A 20,160-nucleotide genomic window follows, 5' to 3' on the forward strand; every position below is an offset into this window, starting at 1 on the left:
AAAACAATCGCAAGGGCCTCATTTCGATTAGTGCCTAAAAGCGTCAGTGTTATACATGATACCGTGAAAAATAGAAATTAAAGAATATCATGAGATTCTCACATGGTCGTTTGTCAGCACATATAAAAATACGTCGATGTAATATCATACATTAATATTACGGACATACACCGAACGTGACCGTGTGAATCATGACATTCTCTAATTTCGATTTTTCACCCAGTAACATATATATAATAATTATATTTTACTATTATTATTACTATTATATATTATATATATATGCGCAAAACAAATGGCTAAAAAAGCTAATAAACAACATCAAAATTTCTCTATCATACACACATACATACACACATATACTCATTCTCTAATTCTCTAGCTGTCTTTCTCTTTTAGTACGTGTTTCTATCTATTTTACTCATCCAATGTTCTTCTCTCTTGATGCTGTCCACGCGCGAACTCTCTCGCGAAACGTCATTACGCGTTGCTCGACTCGCTCGTTCGTTCGTTCGTTCGTTCGTTCTCTCGTTCGTTCGTTCGTTCGTTATTCGAGATGGTCTTTCAGCTGCCGGACAGGAAGATAATTGGATAACGCGCCTTCCACCACGATCTCGTTATATTATAATGTATAACGGGCCGGTCTTTCCTACGACACTTCGTCACGGACTTTACAAAGCGGTAGTCTACCTCTTTCATAACCATCCCATGATTGTACTTGTTGTGTTGTACGTCGTGTTAAATCTTCCGAATTTCTCTCTTCTACGATGTTCTTTTTTTTACGATTATCATAAACAACAACAAAATTAACGAATTACTGTTAAACAGTATTATCGGTCTTTTATTTACTATTATTATTATTATTATTATATATTTTAACTAACGCAAGATTTAATTACTCTTTTCTATCGGTTCTCTTGAATTTTATAATTGAATTATCGATTAAAATAAAAAAAGAAAAAATGAGTATTCATAGGTATTTCTGAGCGCAAAAAAATCTTTTTGATAGCACGGGAAATAATCGTTTGAAAGAATTTCATCGATTAAAATTAAAATATCAAAATTTGATTCGTTCATAAAGAAATTTGCAATATTTTTCTTCGATATAAAAAAAAAAAAAGAGGAATTTTTCGTTCCAAGCAAATAATACTATTGATAAAAACGTATTTAATGGGATTATAGAATTGGAGAAAAATTTAATATAATAATATTATATCCCATATTTTCCATCTCTATAGCCAAGCCCCCTTCTCTCTCCTTCCTACCCTTCCTCCTATCTTCACAAAATATTCGATTAGGTCGATAGCTACTTTCTAATAATCGAACGTCGTCGTTTCTTTAGCAAAAGAAAGCTCTAGCCCGTAATCCTCCCCCCATTCCCCCCTGTATGTTAGAAGCTACAAGAACGCTATAGAAATATAATCCGGAAACGGAAGCGACAACGGGATAGGATAGTGGGTGGTAATAGGGAGCAAGGGGATGAGAGTTTGTTGTAGAGTTGGTTGGAAAAAAAAAGAAGAAAGGGTTGTGTTGTGTAGGTGAAGGAGATGGTGGAGTAAAAGAGACAACCTACTACTCGCTTTTAATATATGCGGATTATCCTCGATCGTAATTCAGGAAACTGCATCGGCTGCATTGGGGGTATATTTACGATACTCCGAAAACCGGGGCTCCAGTTAATGGCATTCGAAGATCGTTCCGTAGCAGACATCCCGAGACCGCGATTTGCATTGTTTCTCTTTCCACTTTCCACAACGACGAATCGAAAGCTCCAGTCAAACCACCACCACCAATGCGTTCCCTGGGATTTAAGTAATATAGGAGAGTGCTATCTTCTCTTTCTTTTTCTTATTATACTTTACTTCTTATTTGTTTTTGTTTTTTTTTTGGTCTTTTTCTTCTATAAAAAAAAGAAACAAAAAAGATAGGAAAAGATTTTGTTCGATTAAATGTAAAAAATTTTAGACGACCAAATAAGTAAATCAAATTTTGATAAAAACAACTTATTATTGGACGCAATAAATTAAGCAAGTAATTTAAAATTATAATGATGGTTGTGTTGCACTTTTTATTTTTTCCTTTTAACGAGTTCGAGTCATTCCTCTACGAATATCTTTTCACACCTATATATACTATCAAAGAGTCTTTTTATCGCCATTCTGGTGATCAAACAGTAAACATTTTTTTTCTCTTTTTTTTATTAGGTACTCCAAATGGGTCACCCTCATCCATTTTACACTAACCGTGCAAGCGTTGATCAACTTTAATGATCCGATGGATACTAGTAATCTAACTTATATTAGTTAAGTCATTGATTAATTTATCGTAGATTATAATTTAATTTGTTATTAAATAATTATATTTATATCTATAGTATCGAACATGTAAATAATTTGGCAATAATAAAATCGATAAATCGTAGAACGAAATGAATAGCATTCTCGCCCTTTAACACGGTACCGTGATCAAATTCAAAGAACTCGTTAGTGGGGATAACAGCCCTTTCCGTTCGTTTCACAAAGTGCCGCAAAAGTAATGTCCGTAACCGGGAATATGAATTAGGTCTTGTCAAAGGCAGTGACAATACCCGATTGCGGTTAAACCACCAAGAGAGATCACCCTACTCCGTACATGTTCTCTGACGCTGATGGACAACATACGACCTTCGAGATCTGATCATCTGAAACAATCCCTTTTTTAGGAAATCAAATATTCTACCTTTTTCCTATATATTTTTAACTCATATTAAAAAAAAAAAAAAGAAAATGAAAGAAAAGAAATCATACACGTCGACATCGTCAAAATAATCCCAATTTGTGTTCGAGTGTTTGTATAGCTGAAGGCTTAGCAAAAAATAAAATAAAGTCATGTAATATTTGATCATTTAAAATGTTCCCTTTGATGGCCAATCAAAGATTCAACCCCTATCGTATGTATGAACTATTTGCATAAATGAAAAAGAAAAAATATACGAATATATAGCAATGTAAAAGTATTGCGAATTTTATGCGTGTACGCATGGGAGGAAGTGCATACATTCGAATAGAAAGAAAAAAAGGTATGTATGTTTGTGTCATGCAATATTTGATCTTTGAAATCTGATCATCTAAAATGTTCTTTTCTATAGCCAATCAAAAATTCCATCCCTATCGTATATATGTGATCTATTCACTCAAAAAAAAGTACAAACATATAATAAAGTAAAAGTATTGTAAATCTGCGTATGTGTATGCGTGTATATGTGTGTTTATAGTATGAGAGGGAATTTTGAAAGCTAGAAAAAAAAATGAATTCGGAAAATAAAAAGTTACGTAAGTGGATAATATTCAACAATGGAAAATAATCTTATTACTCGAAGAACATCATAAATATCTGTTTGTTGTGCTAAAATATACGAGAAAGATAACAAAAAAAAATAGATTCCGCATCGAATAAAGAAGAAAAGCGAACTTTTAGCGCGTTCACGGGTGAATCTTTAAGCCTACGCTTTTATCAAAAGCGTAGTGGTAAAGTCAAGGGCTCTTGGAGTAGCACAATAGGGCTCGTGGATATCGATGGAAATCGGATCCACTGTAGCTCCAGCAAAAAGATGAGAATTGTCCTTCTTCCGAGTGGGAAATTTCTCTCTCTTTCTTATTCTCTTTCAAATGATAAAGAGAGAGAGAGAGATAAATAGAAAGAAAATAAACGAGGCAGAGGGTGCGAACAAGCAAGCTGGTACCAGCAGTCGTCGTTTCGAATGGCTACTAAGGACACTCCCTTTTTCATTCCTCCTCCCTCCCTTTCCAATCCCTTCTACTACCTACTTTCTTCTCTCTTTAAAAGAGAAAGAGAAAGAGATATAGGCCAAAGGAAAGCAAACCAAACTAAACATGACCGAAGCGAGGCTGTGAGAGACTCGGTTGGAATCAACTAAGCCCATCTAAGGGCTGGCTAAACGGCAAACTTATCTAATCCAACTTCTCCGGCATAGGCGATGGAGTTGAGTATATATATAAGTACACACACACACATATATAGAAAGAGAGAGAATTTGAAGGACAGTATGGCTGAGTACGACGGAAGGACACGACACGACGTTGAAAGTGAGAAAGAGTAAGAGTAAGATGGAAAATAGAGATGGGACATACACACACATACACACACATACACATACATACACATACATACACATTTACTCTATACACTTACACCCATACAAACTAAGAATCCTTTTACTCCTTCAGGCAAGCTAACCTAGAAGGGTAGGCAAGTTTATTCTTGCGGTGCTCGATCTCTCGCGTACCTCTTTAATTACTCGCCACCGGAACGTTCTGTTTAATCAAGCATTCTTACCTTTCCCGGTGTATTCTGTAGAAAATCTACAAGACAGATACCATCTTCTTGGACGAAATAACGCTCGACGAACAACTATGAAATAATATTAGATATATATCTTCTATATTATCTATTTCGAATTTAGTCTTGTTTGATTTTCACACCTAAAAGCTAAGAAAATAAGAAAATATACAAAACTATGATTACATTGACAACATTAATAACCAATGTTTTTGGTCACTTATCTCTAATCCTTTTGTTAATCCCTGATAAGCCGTAACAAGCATACACACATACCAACTTGTTTAGGTCAGATAGAGATAGAGATATATATAGAACTATCTTGAGATAAGGTTTCCTAGAGGCACCAATTCAGCTTTGACCAAATCAACGCTTGAACCCTGAAATCCCCATACGAGGTACGTCCCTGTCGAGCGTTGCGGTGTACGTTCCTAGCCAACCTCTCCGCAAGATCTATCTTCAGGAATCCTTCTCCAACCCCCTCCTTCTCCTATTCCTATTCCTCCTCCTCCTCCTCTACACTTACCTTTACGTCTTACGAGTGGCACGATACGGCTAACCCGGAAACCGTTCAATGCGCATTCACCGCAATTCTGACCTCCATACCCAAGGGCAAGTAGAAACCAACTCTCTCGAGTTTGCTCGCTAGCTCCGCTTTTCTCAGGTGGATCAAACCGAATAACGTTTCTACAAGGATACCAGATTACCTATCGAAGAATAGTATAGCACTATCACTTATACGTATGTATTTACTTACGTCTCCGTTTGCCTAAGAAAAAGACTCAAAAAGAAAGAAAATAAAAGAAAGAAAGGTAAAAGATTTCCTTTTTCTTATTCATGTCGTTTTTCTCAAACGAATTTCCTGTAAAAAAAAAAAAAAAAGGTAAAGACAGTGACCCTAAAAATAATGTTACGAAAGGTTTTTCCAAAAGGATAAGGAGAAATAATATCAAAAGAAAAAGAACGGTTGGGAAGAAGGATTCAAAGGGAAACTCTTTCTACCTTTCTTATCAGCACCGACCGAGTCCCAGTGGACAGGCCGAGTGATTAATTGAGCTATTATCAACCAACCGATTAAAGAAACCTTACGATAGCTTTTATTACTAACTTCAAATGTATACGAATAAACTAAAAGATATCAGAGCGTGTTTCTTCATCAAAGAACCGTATTAGTTCTTGAATATCAGTATCTATATACAACTATTCTATCTCTCACTCTTTCTTTCTCTAATTTTCTCTCTCTCTCTCTCTCTCTCTATCTATCTTTCAGTACGATGAATTCTTTGAGAAAATTACAACTATTCTCCTGTTACAAATGAACGAAGATAAAGGAATGGAAGATTTAATTAAAAACGAAATAAGGACAGTAATTAGTAAGAGAGAGAGAGAGAGAGAGAGAGAGAGAGAGAGAAGAGAAAAAAAAATTATAACCTTCCTCTTTCCTGCTATTTATTTTTAACTTCAAAAGAACTCTTAAATATATATATATATATATATATATATATATATATATATATATATATATATATATATATATATATATTAATAATAATAAATAAATAAAGATTAGTAGTAATAATTTTTTATAATTATCATTGCTAAAATCGAGAATGTAATATTGAAAATATTTTTATTAATAATTAATAGAATGAATATATAAGGTGGAAAAGAAAATTCATTTATATTGTGAATATTAATCTGTTTCCAGCTAAAATGAAAAAAAAATGTATATATAAAAATTTTTATTGTAAATAAAAAATTAACGCGTGAGCCGGAAAGAAAGAAAGAGAGAGAGAGAGAGAGAGAGAGAGAGAGAAAGAAAGAGAGATAGAAAGAAAGAAAGAAAGAAAAAAAAAGAGAAAGAAAATATCGATCGATTAACGACATTACGGTAAATCGTAAAGTACGTTGACATGAAGGAAAGGGTTTTCGTGACGGGCGATAAATCACGGTTCATAGAAATCGGCGACCTTAGGAAACACTCACTCTCTTTCTTTCTCTCTCTCTCTCTCTCTCTCTCTCTCTCTCTCTCTCTCTCTCTCTCTCTCTCTCTCTCTCTCTCTTACTTGTCGAAGCTGAACACACCATCGCCGTTCGACGATATCCGGTAACGTAGATGGAAACGTTTCAGGACGCGGAAATTACCGGAAATCCCTCTCTTTTCACTGGAAGGGTCGCGACCTTACTACGGTTAAAGCCGTAATTCATTGCTCTACCCTTTATCCCGATAATATACTTGAAGGGAGGAGGTGTTAGCGGGTTGGGGTGGGAGGGGGGATAAGTGCGATTAAGACCACGTGCGACTCTTGCCCTTTCAACTAACAAGTCTCCCTTTCTCTCTCTCTCTCTCTCTCTCTCTCTCTCTCTCTCTCTCTCTCTCTCTCATTCTCTACCTGCCTTTACCTTATTTACCAAAAATAATAAAAAAAGTTAAGACAGAATCGTAGTTAATTTTCTTTTTTTTTCTTTAACATAAACGTAATATATCTAACCGTTCGAAATCTTGCCCAGAAAAAAAGAGAAACAAAAAAATAGAAATTAGATTAGAAAAGGGTAGGTGTAGCTACGGTAACAACAACGGTCGGAAACTGTTAGGGTTGCCAATGACATTCCGTATGTATGTGTTACGTATGTAGGTGCGTTCGAGAGAGTTAGAGAGAGATAAAGAGAGAGAGAGAGAAAGGGAAAGGAAGAGAGGAGAAGGGCAGACCAAAAGGCGGTTTGCGGTGGGACGCGGTAAGCGGCAATGAATTAATCGCCGTGAACGGTGCAAGCTCGGCCCGAGCCACGACCAAAATCCCACGCTGGCCCTCTATCCTCTTCTATTCTCCTCCTCCTCCTCCTACTATCCACCCACACACCTCCTCATCCTCCTCTATTCTCCTTCCACCCCATAAGACCCCTAAACCTGTAATGCCGCCGACCACAACCACTGCCTCCTACGCTTCACTCCGTTTGTTTCCTAAAGCGCACGTGCGACTACGTACATTCGAGAGAGAGAAAGAGAGAGAGAAATAGAAATACAAAGAGAGTAAGAGAGAGAGAGAAGAAAAAGAGCATTGTATTAAACCGACAAACGATTCGAGTGGCTCCTCCTGTTCGTTCAATGCTAAGGAGATTAAAACTCGAACATCCAATTACACGCGAATGCTTATCGAAATGTACAACCTAACTCTATCTACACACTTACAATGCATCCTTTGTTTTACCACGTTGTATTTTCTCGAATTATATCAGTAACTATTAACGAAACCTTATGGTTTTTCGTCTTGACTCATATGAAAATAAAATAAAGGGGTTTTTACAGAGACTATTTTCGAAAGGATACAAGTTAATACCTTCTCTTCGATGTTAACTTTTATTTTTTCTTAGTTTTTCTGTATTCAAGAATTTGTATGATTTTTATTTTTCATTTTTTTTTTTTAATATCCCTAATAGATGCATGTTTTTGTTTTCTTTAATTAATTTTTTTGTAAATTATTAGCATTTATCAAGGAACCTTTACATTCTTCGTATTAACACATTGCGTACGGGTCACGAGATATCTCGTTTTCATGATTTAATTAATGATGGAATCAAAATTTGATTTTCTTATTACTAACGTAATAAGAAAACACCAGGTTAACGGAGTCTCGTGTATTATCCTAATCTCTAATTAACGAAAAAAATTAATGTTAATATTAATCAATGGATCATTACAGCTATTGCAACAGTAGCTCTGTATCCTACCTACGCAAACAGTGTGCCGTACGCAATGTGTTAATATCTAAAGAGAAAATATAGGTTTCTTATAAAAACTGATTGCAAAGGTTCAAGTTAATTCTCACATTTCAAATATTTTTTAGGAATCAAGAATATTTACTTTTTTATTCGATTTTTTATTCGTTTCCCTTAAGCAATGTATCATTTATTTTTCCTATTAAATTTTTAAAAATAATTATCACCTATCAACGTACCCTTTTTATGTTCTTCATTTTTGATGAATTCTCTTGTGAAAAAAAATAAAAGAGCTATTTGCAAGTATCCAAGTTAATCCCCTTCAATATTCACCTTTTCAAATATTTCAGATTTAGAATAGAATTCTTATTTTTTATTCTCTGTATTTTATTTTTGTTATTTCTTTATTCGTTTTTCTAAAGCGATTGAAAGTTTAAATGCGATTTCACGATAGAAATCTACGAGTTTCTACATCTATATATATACATATATATTTGTATATATAAGTGTATGTGTGTGGAATCAATATACAAGGAATCTAGTTCTTTTCAACGATGGGAATCGTTAAAAGCATTTCGATGGCGCTCGATTTAAGTCGAAAATAATGTTTTTTCACAACCTCTCGCAACTCTCGATTTTCGTCGACAAAAAAGTTTTTTTTCCTTCTTATTCTTCGACTTACAAAAAAAGGGCACAAGCCCTCGTCAATAGCCCTTATAAAAAGGAAAAGGGAATCCAGTGATTCACCGACGTTTCTTTTGATTACCACAAACAATTAATTTTACTTTTTGACACTCTTTGATTTTTCCTTTCTTTTATTTCGCATAAGTGAAATCCAAAAGTTAATTTATAATTTTAAATAGAAAAAAAAAGAGGGAAAAAAACTGAAAGATTAGTAATGATTATTGTTTTATTTCGTACGAGTCAAAAATCAAAAGTTCGAAATTGAACAAGAGGAAACAAAAACTAAAAGATTAATATAATGATTATGTTTAATAACTTAAAATATTTTTCTCGATAATTCGATACTACCTTCTAGAACATTATCAAATATCCGACATATTGATATAATTTCGAATATCTGGCACACCGATAACATCGAATATGTTACCGGTATCGAAATTCAATATTAAGCTTTGTACGTCGCTAAAGCTTTCCACAAATTGGTCGAAGCAAGAAAACGAAGGAAAAATTGAAAAAAGTTTAACGTACTCGCTACGATCGATCACGAAATAAGCTGACGCACAGACATTTATATAGATTGATACAAGTATACAATATATTTTTCAATTTATCCTGTTCTAACAAATCATTTCGTCTGGATCGTACAAATTATGTGATCGGATGATCATAACGAATGAAACAATATTTTATAGAAAAATCAAACGAAATGTTTTTCTTTTTTCTTTCTTTCTTTCGATCGTCACGTTGAAAAATATACTGAAACAAATTTTATAAATATATATATTATTAATAATTATTCAGAATAAATAATTGATAAAATAAATCTGACGATTAATGAAAGGACGTGAACGAGTTGAAATTTTTCATCTATTGAATAGAATTTATGGAATAAAGTTTCGCGGTTGAAAAAATAAACGAGGACAATAAAGTGAGATATTACTCGAATAATATTTATGAGGAAATTTTTGGTACTACGTGAACATACGCGAATGTGATGAAATTAGAAAGTTGAAATGAATTTATGAGTGAAGTTAAATGTAACAAAACGAACAAAAATCAAACCAAGAGAATTATAAGATAAATTATGAAATAGTATATAAGTTTGTTCGAAACGATCTATTTGATGGAAAAAAAAAGCAAAAAATAAGTCGAATAAATAAATCAGAATGAAACCATGCGAAATAGGTACTTTTATATTTAAACTAACAAAAATATAAACAAAAAATTTGTGAATGAAATTCTTTAATTTTTCTCTTTTAAAAGTAAAAGAGAGACAAAAATTAAGTACGACAAACGATCAACTTCATAGAAACAAAACAAAAACAACTAAATTGAATAAATAAATCTACACGAAACAATGTGATTACACCGATTACGATTAAAACTAAAACATTGAAAAAAACAAAGAATTGACTAATGAAGCACGAAAAGAAAAATATTCTAATAAAATACTGTACCTAAAAATAGAAGAAAAAAATAAATAGAAGAAAATAAATCCAAGTGGTTTGCAATGAAACCAAAAACTCTCTACTCCAAAAAAAAAAGGAAAAATAAAATTGAAAAACTAAGTAAGACTATAAAAAAGGTTGAAATATAGTCTATCCGAAAGAAGATAGAAACGTTGAAAAGATCTACTCGATAGGACCAACGAGAACAAGAAGAAAGATAGACAGCAATGGCAAATGCAACTGCAACAACAGCAACAGAAGTAGAAGCAGTAGAAGCAGAAGCAGCAACAGCAAGCAACGGAACGCATGCATCGACTCGACCTATTTCACCGTCCATTCGGTCTATTCGAACCGTCCATCTCGCTTCCCCAAACGTTTCCAAGCCAAACTTACTTTTACTATTCCCGTTGCTGCTTCTGCTGCTACTGCTGCTGCTGCTTCTGCTGAATGCATGCAACGCTGCACTTCCCTATCGGCTATCTCCTATCATCTATCTACTCCACTTGCATACTGGATTTAGACCGCTCGGTACACGTTGCTATGTATTATACCTACCTATATACATATATACTATATATATATATATATATATATATATATATATATATATATATATATATATATATACTCACGGATATATCTCAATACATATGCATATGTATATACGTATATGTGTGTGTAGGATACGTACATGAACGAGGGATCGAGGTTAAACGCTTATTTCTAGTCTGCCATTCTAAAGCACGGCCTATGCCCTTCTTTTTCTTTCCGATTTTATCTATCGAGAAATTTCACGACCTTACTAACTTTACTTCTAACATATATATTGTAATATATGTGTGTAGTAGAAATATGTGTATATTATTTTCTAAAGATAGTATAAACTACTTTTTAGATTTATTTATAAATTGTTGGATAAAATAAATAGAAGAAGTTTATCTTGAAGAATCTAATACGCTATTGGAATTCCTTTTAATCTTTCCCTCTCTCTCTTTCTGTCTATCTATTTATCTGTCTACCTTCCTCTTTCTTTCTCTTTATATATGCCGGAAATTCTAATCCCGAAGAGGAATGCGAGAGAGTAAGCTACGTTATAAGAGGTAGTTCGGGTTGAGGAGAGAGGGGTTAAGGGCAACATTAATCAGCGTCACAAGACCTTTCGTAGGTTCACATAGAAACAAAGGGGTGGCTACCCCAATCATTCTATCCTTTTGAACTATCCCCCTTTCTACTTTCTCTCTTATTCTTGATGTCAACTAGATCGACAACCGTTATTCGATATTCTTAGGCTTAAAAAAAAAAAAAGAAATTAAAACAAATACGAACAATTTAAACATAATTATAAAACTAGGCAAATAATAATGATTAATTGATTAAACATAAAATGAAAGAAAAGTTGAAAAGAAAACAATAAGAGAAAACAAGAAAATGAGAGGCATGAGAAAAGGATTGAGTTAGAAAAAGGAATAGTTGGTAGAATGAAGCAAAAGTAAGTTTTGCAGTTTAGCAACGTGTGGAGCTGCTGCCGGCTGCAACGTCTCGCAAGTTAGCTACGTTGTCCTTTGGCCCCTATTCGTTCCCGTTTCAGGATTTCCAGCGGTGCAAGTCCTAGCTGGAAGTTGCACAGTACGAAAGTTCGGTAAGCCGGTCACGACGATATCTTCTCTTCTACCAACCAACCAACCACCCACCTCCTCCTCCTCTTACTACTTCGACCTTTACGAGGGAAGATAACAACGCGTAGAGTCTTATCTTAAAGCTAAAGTTTTACTTTCACGTACATTGCAATTCCTCTTTCTCTCTGCTAACACGTGAAACTCGTAACTCGATCGGTCATTTCATTTTTAAAGATTGTATTCTATTAATTTTTGATTATATCGATGTTAAAATATGTCAAGTTATACTCGTAAAATTTGTCGTTTGATCGATAAATTAAATATTGATATTTTATTAATTTTAAATGAATAAAATATTTCATTTGTATCGAGTTAAAAGTGTAGTTTGATTATTTTTAATCGTGTGTGTTTCTTTTGTTGATTTTTTTTTGATATTAAATTTTTACTTTTAAAATGATGGCAATTAAAAAGAATGTAAGTGTTAAAGCTTGAAGATAAATGGCTTAAAGGGAATTACGTTTATTAAGAATCTTTTTTTTCGAATAATTGTCTCAAATACGGTACCGTAACAAAGTCAAAAACGAAGAAATAAAGGATTTAGAAAGAAGAGTATGTAAGAGAAAGAGAAAGAAAGATGAAGAGAGGGAAGGAGGTGAGAGACAAAAAACGATGAAAGGAAGCTTTTTCTTGGAAAAGTAGTTCCGACAAAACAGAAAAGTCACCAACCAGCCTTTTCCCCCTTTAACTGTTTTGCAGACTACTTCTTCTTCCTCTTTCCTTCACATTTACGTTGTCCGCAAAATGGAAAGGAAGAAAAACTCGAAGAAAAGAAGGAAGAAGTTTTCTGGTGGCAGGAAACGTTAACGGAGACAGCCTGTACTCGAATGAACGCCCGGATGCACCGCTACGAAATCTCACATTCGAGAGTTTGCACACGCATCGAATTTGTTGAAAAAATAAAAATAAGTACGGTGTATTTAAAAAAAAAAAAAAACACACGCCCACGCACACAAAATAAGAGAAAGAGAAAAAGGAAACTTCATTCGAATCGAGGGAATATTTTTCAAGTAAATACGTAAATAAATAAACGCGGATATGAACGTGAACGCAAACGGACTTTGCCGACTACTGCAAATACTTTTTACCTTTTCATAAATAACAAAATAGAAAAATAATATTAAAATGTCGATATTTCCGATCAACTCGAATTTAATTGGATATTTTAATTTACAAACAATATTATAATTTTGTATTGTAATAGTTTTTATTGATCATTTGCGTTAGAATGATTAAAAAAAAAAAATAATAAAAAAAAAGTACTTTGATGTGAAAATAAATGACCGTAAGATTCACGCAAACGTAATCGTAGAATAACGTGGAGATTATTACGATGAGAGAAAAAGAATAACAATTTATAAATAATTGAAAATAAAGATGCGAGAAAAAAATTGTTTCGATCGTTTTAGCGAATTTGATAGAACGTTGTGGAAACGTTTATCCGGAAACGTTTTGTAGATGGCACATTGATATGTTCTTTTACTATTTTTATTCTTGTTTCTTTTTTGTTCCTTTTTTTAAGAGAGTATGTAGAGCAAGCGCAAGGCTCTATCTCTTTCTCTCCCTCCCTTTTTTCAGGGAGAGAAGGGTTCTAGAGAAAATCGGAGGTACATTTTCACGGACGATAAACTTGAGGCGAATTTATTTGCGATTCTCGATGCTCTCTTCCACGGTCCATTAAATGTCCTTCGCTTCGCGCGATCGTAACTTCCGACGATAAGACGTCGCATTCTTTTACTCATTTATTCCTTCGAGCTAGATAGACACACATAGATCTATTTTTATATATGTATATGTGGAAAGTAGTAATAGTTACCTATCTGCCTATCTACCTGCGTTCAAATTTTGTTTCTCTTCCACGATTTTTATTTTTGTTATCCTGTTGTTCGAAATATTTTTTTTTAACCGAATGCTTTTATCACGAACGAAATAAAAAAAAAAAAGAAAAAAGATACTCCTTCCCCTTTCCCAAAAAAATAACCCAAAAAAAGAAAGAAAAAGACACGAAATAGAAAGAAAAATACAAATACTTTACGTGGACCATTCGTTATATTTATTTTTTCTGTCCCTCTCTCTCACTCTTCATTTTTATTTTTTCGTTAAACCCGTTTACTCGATCTCTCAACGTGTAGACGAGCGGCGGATTTGCAAAAGAGAAACACACTCATCCGTCGAGACACGATCGGCCATTCTGTTACAACGTACGTGCATTTGCGCTAGATGGTTAACGTTGCAATTGTTGCCCTCGAGAGAAATCTTGACGTCATTCTCGACAAAAAAAAAAATGTAAACAAAAAACAAATAGACATGTACGTGAACACACGCCTATACATAGATATATATACATATATTTTTTTAATCACTTAAATGAACACCGTTTGTTAATATTTCATCCTACCTTTCACAATATCCGACGTTTTAATAAATTATAAAACACATTTGTGTAATCATGTTCGATAGATAAATATAAAATATGCCCCAACGATGAGATTGAAAGAATAAAAATATATATAAATGATTTATGGTATTAAAATCTCAAGGATATATTACAACGTCAATGTACGCGGTGATCTATGACGCACGCATAGGTACCGTCGATTAACCGCATCGGTCACGGTGCGGTGCGGTGCGGTACCGTACGGTGCATGCGGTACGGAGACTCGATGACCCATATAAGATCCAAAATTTTCAATAACCGAACAGATTTTCTCTCTCTCTCTCTCTCTCTCTCTCTCTCTCTCTCTCTTCTCTTTCAGTTTTCATCTAAATTCAATTTTTAAACGAATCAGATTTATTAATTGTTTATATGAAATATTTACAAACATGAAAAAAATATAAATGGTAAATTTACACTAAAATTTATATCACGAAACACGAGTAAAGTCAAATAACAATTCAACATTGATAACGAAAAAAATAAAATTTTCTCTAACAATTGTTATTTGTTTATTTAATTTTTATCTAATAATTATTTTTTTAAACCTACAACACGAATTTTTCGTACATATTTTTGTACCAATTTTATTCGAATGAAATTTAAAAAACGAAGCATGTGAATTTTATTAATTGTTTTTATTAGTAAATTGTTGATAATATTGTAAAAAAAGAAATAATAATTAATCATTAAGAATGATATTTTATTACAAGTCTCTACGATTTGTAGTACTTGAGATATTTGAGTTTGAAGAAAATCCGAGGTCATTGACTCGCTGACCTATATAATTTCATGAAAGAACTACGAGACTATTAACCTATAAACATTTCTAGAATTAAGCGTAAACAGTTCTTTTCAGTTACTACGTTTTTATTCACGCATCGTCATTCATAAACTCATATTCCGAGAAATTATCAGCCAGAATATTTCAAGCAGTCGTATTTCGGGAACGAAAAATCGTAGAGACTTGAAACTAAGCCCATTAAAAAACTAAAACTATAAACTTCGCGAAAATATTATTTAAAATCATGCATACCAATTTAAAAAAAATATATATATAACAATATGAGTTATTCCATAGAAAAATCCTGTATCAAAAAATCAAAATTTCTAACAATATTATATTCTCCGAGTGTAATATATTTTTTTTTTATCAACGCGAATATTAATAACAGATAAATTCTTCTATTCGTAGATACTTTCGTCCCTTTTGTTTATACTTCTCCTTGAATTATTTAACACAACACATGTAGGTAATATTTATGAGTCGATTTCTTCCCACTCCAAGAAACCCTCGTGGAGAAAACTGAACGAGAGGATCCACTATACGAATCTTTTTCTCGTTTTCCCTTTTCTTTCTCCCGACTACTTTTCTCTCTACCAACCCCTCACACGATTTTTCTACTTTCGTAAATCCTTTTCTTTTCTTTTTTTTCTGCCAGCTTGCAACGATAACGGCAAAGGCAACAAGGTGACGACGGTGAACGACCGGCACCACCACCGCCGTTTTGCACAGCTGTCGCATGCCATATTTCCATCTCTCGATTTTCTCCAATGTTTCAAGAGTGAGAAAGACGAACGTGACCGACCGACCCAAACCTTCTTCTAACTTTCTACCTTTTCCTGACCATCCCCCACATCCATTCCCTATCCCTCTTACGACGACTCAACACCTTTTATCGCACCATTTCGAACGAGCATAAGTTCGGTTTTACTTTTCTACTTACGATACGATAATAAAACGATTCTTACGCACACTTACACACGCATTCATGCACACACACAAGTATATTTATAGTAAATGTTCAAATATCGTTATAAGAAAAAATACTCGAACTCATTTTACTTTTAGTTATGTTTTAAATCTTCTCTATCTTATATAAATTGATCGATTTTATCTGATTATTCGTGAGAAGGAAAACGTGCAAAGACTTTTCTACTTTAAATTTGAATACCGTAAGTGGAGAGATTAGGAATCGTGGTAAACGAGAATTTTTCCGACGTAGAATTAAGAACGAGGACAAGATTTTACGACAGAGAAAAGTAAAAGATGAAAATAGAAATGACAAATTTTTCTGAGATATTGGATAAGTTTTAATGCGTGTTAAAAATCATGAAATTGGATTTTTTTAATAAAATTCTAAGAAAAAGTAGCACCTTTTCTCCTCTCTCTCTCTCTTTCTCTCTCTCTCTCTTTTTTCTCTCTCTTGTTCGTTTTTTCTTTATTTTGATTTTACACAAGAAGGCTCCGAGCACAAGGGTGTTATTTTTTTTTATATTGTTTTTATTTATTTTCTTCCTCTTTTTTTTTCGAAAACAGGATTTCCTTACTCGGTTGCGCGATTCAGGACTCGTAAAATGCTGTTAAAAGTGTTACGGCGCCAAGTTTGAAAAGAACGAGAGACAGACAGAGAAGAAAGAAAGAAATAAAAAGAGAGAAAGAGAGAGAAAGAGAGAAGAGCTCGAGAAAAGAGAAACATAAAACGCCACTCTGCACCGGAATAGTAAAACGCTTTCACGTTGAAGAAGTTCTTCCGTTTCCACTCGTAGCCAATTCTAGTTGGAAAATTTTGAAAATTTCGAGATAACAAAAATTAAGCTTGTATTTCGACAAACTCGCGAAAAGTGAATATCCCGTGTGTTTTGTCGAGACGAGATCTCTATCATCATCATTTCATGTTTATTTTTTTTTTTGTTTTTCTTTTTTTCTTTTTTTCATAATTCCAAAATCTACTACTAATTATTCTGTAAAATTTACACACGCGCGCACACGCAAAGCAAAGGATCTTTTAATTAAACGATGATTAAATTTTTGCGACAAACTCTACGGAGATTAAATAAAATTTGAAAAATAAAACCCAAAAAAAAAGGAGGAAAAAATAAATGTAATTTTAAATCACATATTGAAAAAGGTTGATTAACGTAAATGAAATAAAATTAATATCTAAGTCATATTACCATAATGAACGATGAGTAGTAAAATATTTCAAAGCAGCTAAATTTATGGTTGTAAGTATACGTGTACGTACATAATGTATATGTAAGTTGTACGCGTGTTGTAACAGTTAAACCCACATCTGTATACGACGTAATATTACGCTCCAGGTTTCCTTTGTGAGAACGATATAAACGTTATAAACTACGAAAAGGTAAGTATAATAAAACTGAAAGCGCGTTACGTACATTGTAAACTTGGCGTATAGTAAGAGCCAAGTCCAAAGGACTGTCCTGGACTAAACGTATCCAGACCACCATTGTAACATGCTTTCTCTTTTCTGTGTTTCTCTCTTCTTTGTTTTTTTATTTTCGTCAAAGAGTCTACAAACGAAATGAAAGATGAAAATGGTACCTAAATGTTCAAATACGAAGAAACCATAAATTCATGCGATAATAATTTAAAGATCAATGAGTAAAGTAATCAATGATTAATATTACTAGTACTAAGTAAAAAATTAAAATATAAAAGTTCCACTGTGTTTTAATTTTTGTTGATAGAGGAATATAAACCATCTTGTGGTAGTAATTTCTTCGGATACTTCATATATTTTTTTATCAAAAATAACAACATTTCTGTTTTTCTTTTGATTCAGAAAAAAATTATAATAAAGAAAAAAAAGAAAGCGTTTTATGGGCTGATGCATTTAAAGGGGTGGAGTAAACAAGGTAGCAAATTCAGCAGGCGGCGCTACTGTTCCAAAAACTCCCTTAGCCAACTTGGTGAACCTCCTAAACCTTTCCTTCGCAACGAACGAACGAACAAACGAACGAACGAACGAAAGAACAAACGAATGAACGCGAAAAAAAAAAGAGAAAAGAAAAAGAAAAAAGAAAAGAAAAAAAAGAGGTAGATAAAAGGTAGAAAAGGAGAATATCTGCTAATCCTTTACAGGGAATTCGAGTGATAAATTTCGTAAATCCCTGTTCAAGCACACCCTTGCACCGAGCCAACTACCCTTACCATTAGACCGCTTCTTCTTCCATCCTCTTTACTCCACCTCTTTCCTCCACCATCATCACAACCTACACCACCACCTCTTCCCCAACCCCCCCTCGTTTCTCTTCTTAACACACCGGTGTGTACCACCATCATCTCGGTACCCCTACTTCGTCCCTCTAAAGCCATCCAACTGAAATCTAGGATGGACTACCCAACCCAAGGACTTCTCGAAAAAGTAGAAAACTGCGATTACAAAGACACCCCCTTCTCCTCCTCCTCCTCCCCAGCTATACCTCTTTCTTTCTCTTTCTTTTCTACTTTATTATCTCTATGTTTCTTTCTTCTTTCCGGATTCTTACACCACCGTTTACCTTCTCCTTTTCTCATTCTTCTACCAACAACCCCCCTCCAGTTCCACTACTCTCTCGTTTCTTCTATCACCCATCCCCCCTTTATTTTCTCTTTCTCTGTCTCTCTCTTTCACTCACACCATGGATTAAAACTTTAACACTTTGTTACCCTTTTTCGGTGCTCTGGTACGAGAAACGAAAAAGGAAGCGTTGAGTAAAGGTAATAGAAAAGGATAGGTAAAAAGAAAAAAGAAAAAAGGAAGGAAAGAAGGAAGGAAGGAATATCGTAAGAGACTAGAAGAATCGTGAACGAACGAACAAACGAAGAAGAGGAAAAAGTAAGGAAAAGGATGAGTTCTGAAAGACCAGCCCGTAATCCGGAGCTTCCGCTACGTTAGACAAATTTTCGGTCTCCAAGCGAATTTCGCTTTTGATAAAACGCCCCATTTTGCATTTTACACATTCGACCAGAACGTCACTACCAAAGTGGCTAAGAGAAAGAGAAAGAAAAAAAAAAAGAAGAAAGAGAAAGAGAGGGAGAGAGGGAGAGAGAGAGAGAGAGAGAGAGAAGTTTGAAATTTCGAAGAATCCCTAAAATTCGATGACAAGAAAACATCTGTGATCCCTTCGTGATTCTAGTTGAGAAGAATGGTTTAATTTTTTGACTAGAAATTATTCAAATTATTATGAAGAAATTTTTTTTTCTTTACCCCCCCCCCAGTTTTAAATTCCAAAAGAAAATTAAATATATTCGTTCAAAGTGTTTCATATTATTTTATTGTAAATAAAATTAAAAATCTTGTGGGACCAATGGTGTATGTATTCTAAATGATAAAAAAAATCATTATTATAGAATAAACATTATTTTAGTTAAAATAAAATATCTATATTTTTAAACTAATATATATAAATATATACGTATTACAATTATTTGTAATTATTTATAGTATATAGTATTTGTAATTAACATTATAAAATAACTATAAAATAAAACTAAATTTTTCATTAGGAATATTAAAAACAAAAAAAAGAATAAAATAATAACAATATATAAAGCACATGTATAATTTAAAATAAAAATGCATCATTTAGGAAAAATGGTGTCTACAAATTAAAAATATAATATCCAGAATAGAACGACCCGAGCGTACGTCTTCCTAGACATGTTAATGGTATAGAATTCCGTAAAGTACGATGTAACGAGTCCCACGGCTACGTTTAAACGTAATATCACAAGAATTTAAAGCAGGTACTTTCTCGGACGTAGTATGTAAGAACAAGTCCAGTCAATGTCAGATACAGTGTATGCATATGTATGTATACATGTAATAGTGAAAGATAAGGATATATATACCTATATATACAGAGAGAGAGGGAGAGAGAGAGAGAGAGAGAGAGAAGGAGAAGATCCTTGGAGAATGCGATCACTTGGTAAAGTCGAGTACCCTAACAGCGAGCTATAACTATCTCGTAATCGGCGAGTACGTAGAGTTAGAGTACCCTATCTCTATCCTATGTTTAATATTCGCTTCATCTAATCAATCCCTTCTATACTTGGTCTATATTTTATACATAATAC

General features: G+C 33.6%; 1 long non-coding RNA gene across 4 annotated transcripts in view; it reads right to left on the bottom strand.

The window, feature by feature from the left end:
- LOC149031087 (uncharacterized) overlaps window positions 1-20,160 on the bottom strand; it is a 140,711-nt gene that overhangs the window by 110,324 nt on the left and 10,227 nt on the right. For 2 of the 4 annotated variants that reach the window (XR_016178077.1, XR_016178076.1), the window contains exon 2: window positions 354-5,200. The exons of 1 other annotated variant lie outside the window; for it this stretch is intronic. This is a non-coding gene — a long non-coding RNA (uncharacterized LOC149031087). Of the gene's footprint in view, window positions 1-353; window positions 5,201-8,986; window positions 9,496-20,160 lie in introns of those variants that run through there. One more of the 4 variants, XR_016178075.1, reaches the window with a different exon arrangement.

This window comes from Polistes dominula, unplaced genomic scaffold, assembly GCF_049000335.1.
Source record: "Polistes dominula isolate Pdom_NZ unplaced genomic scaffold, Pdom_raw_medaka contig_12, whole genome shotgun sequence".
NCBI lineage: Eukaryota > Metazoa > Arthropoda > Insecta > Hymenoptera > Vespidae > Polistes > Polistes dominula.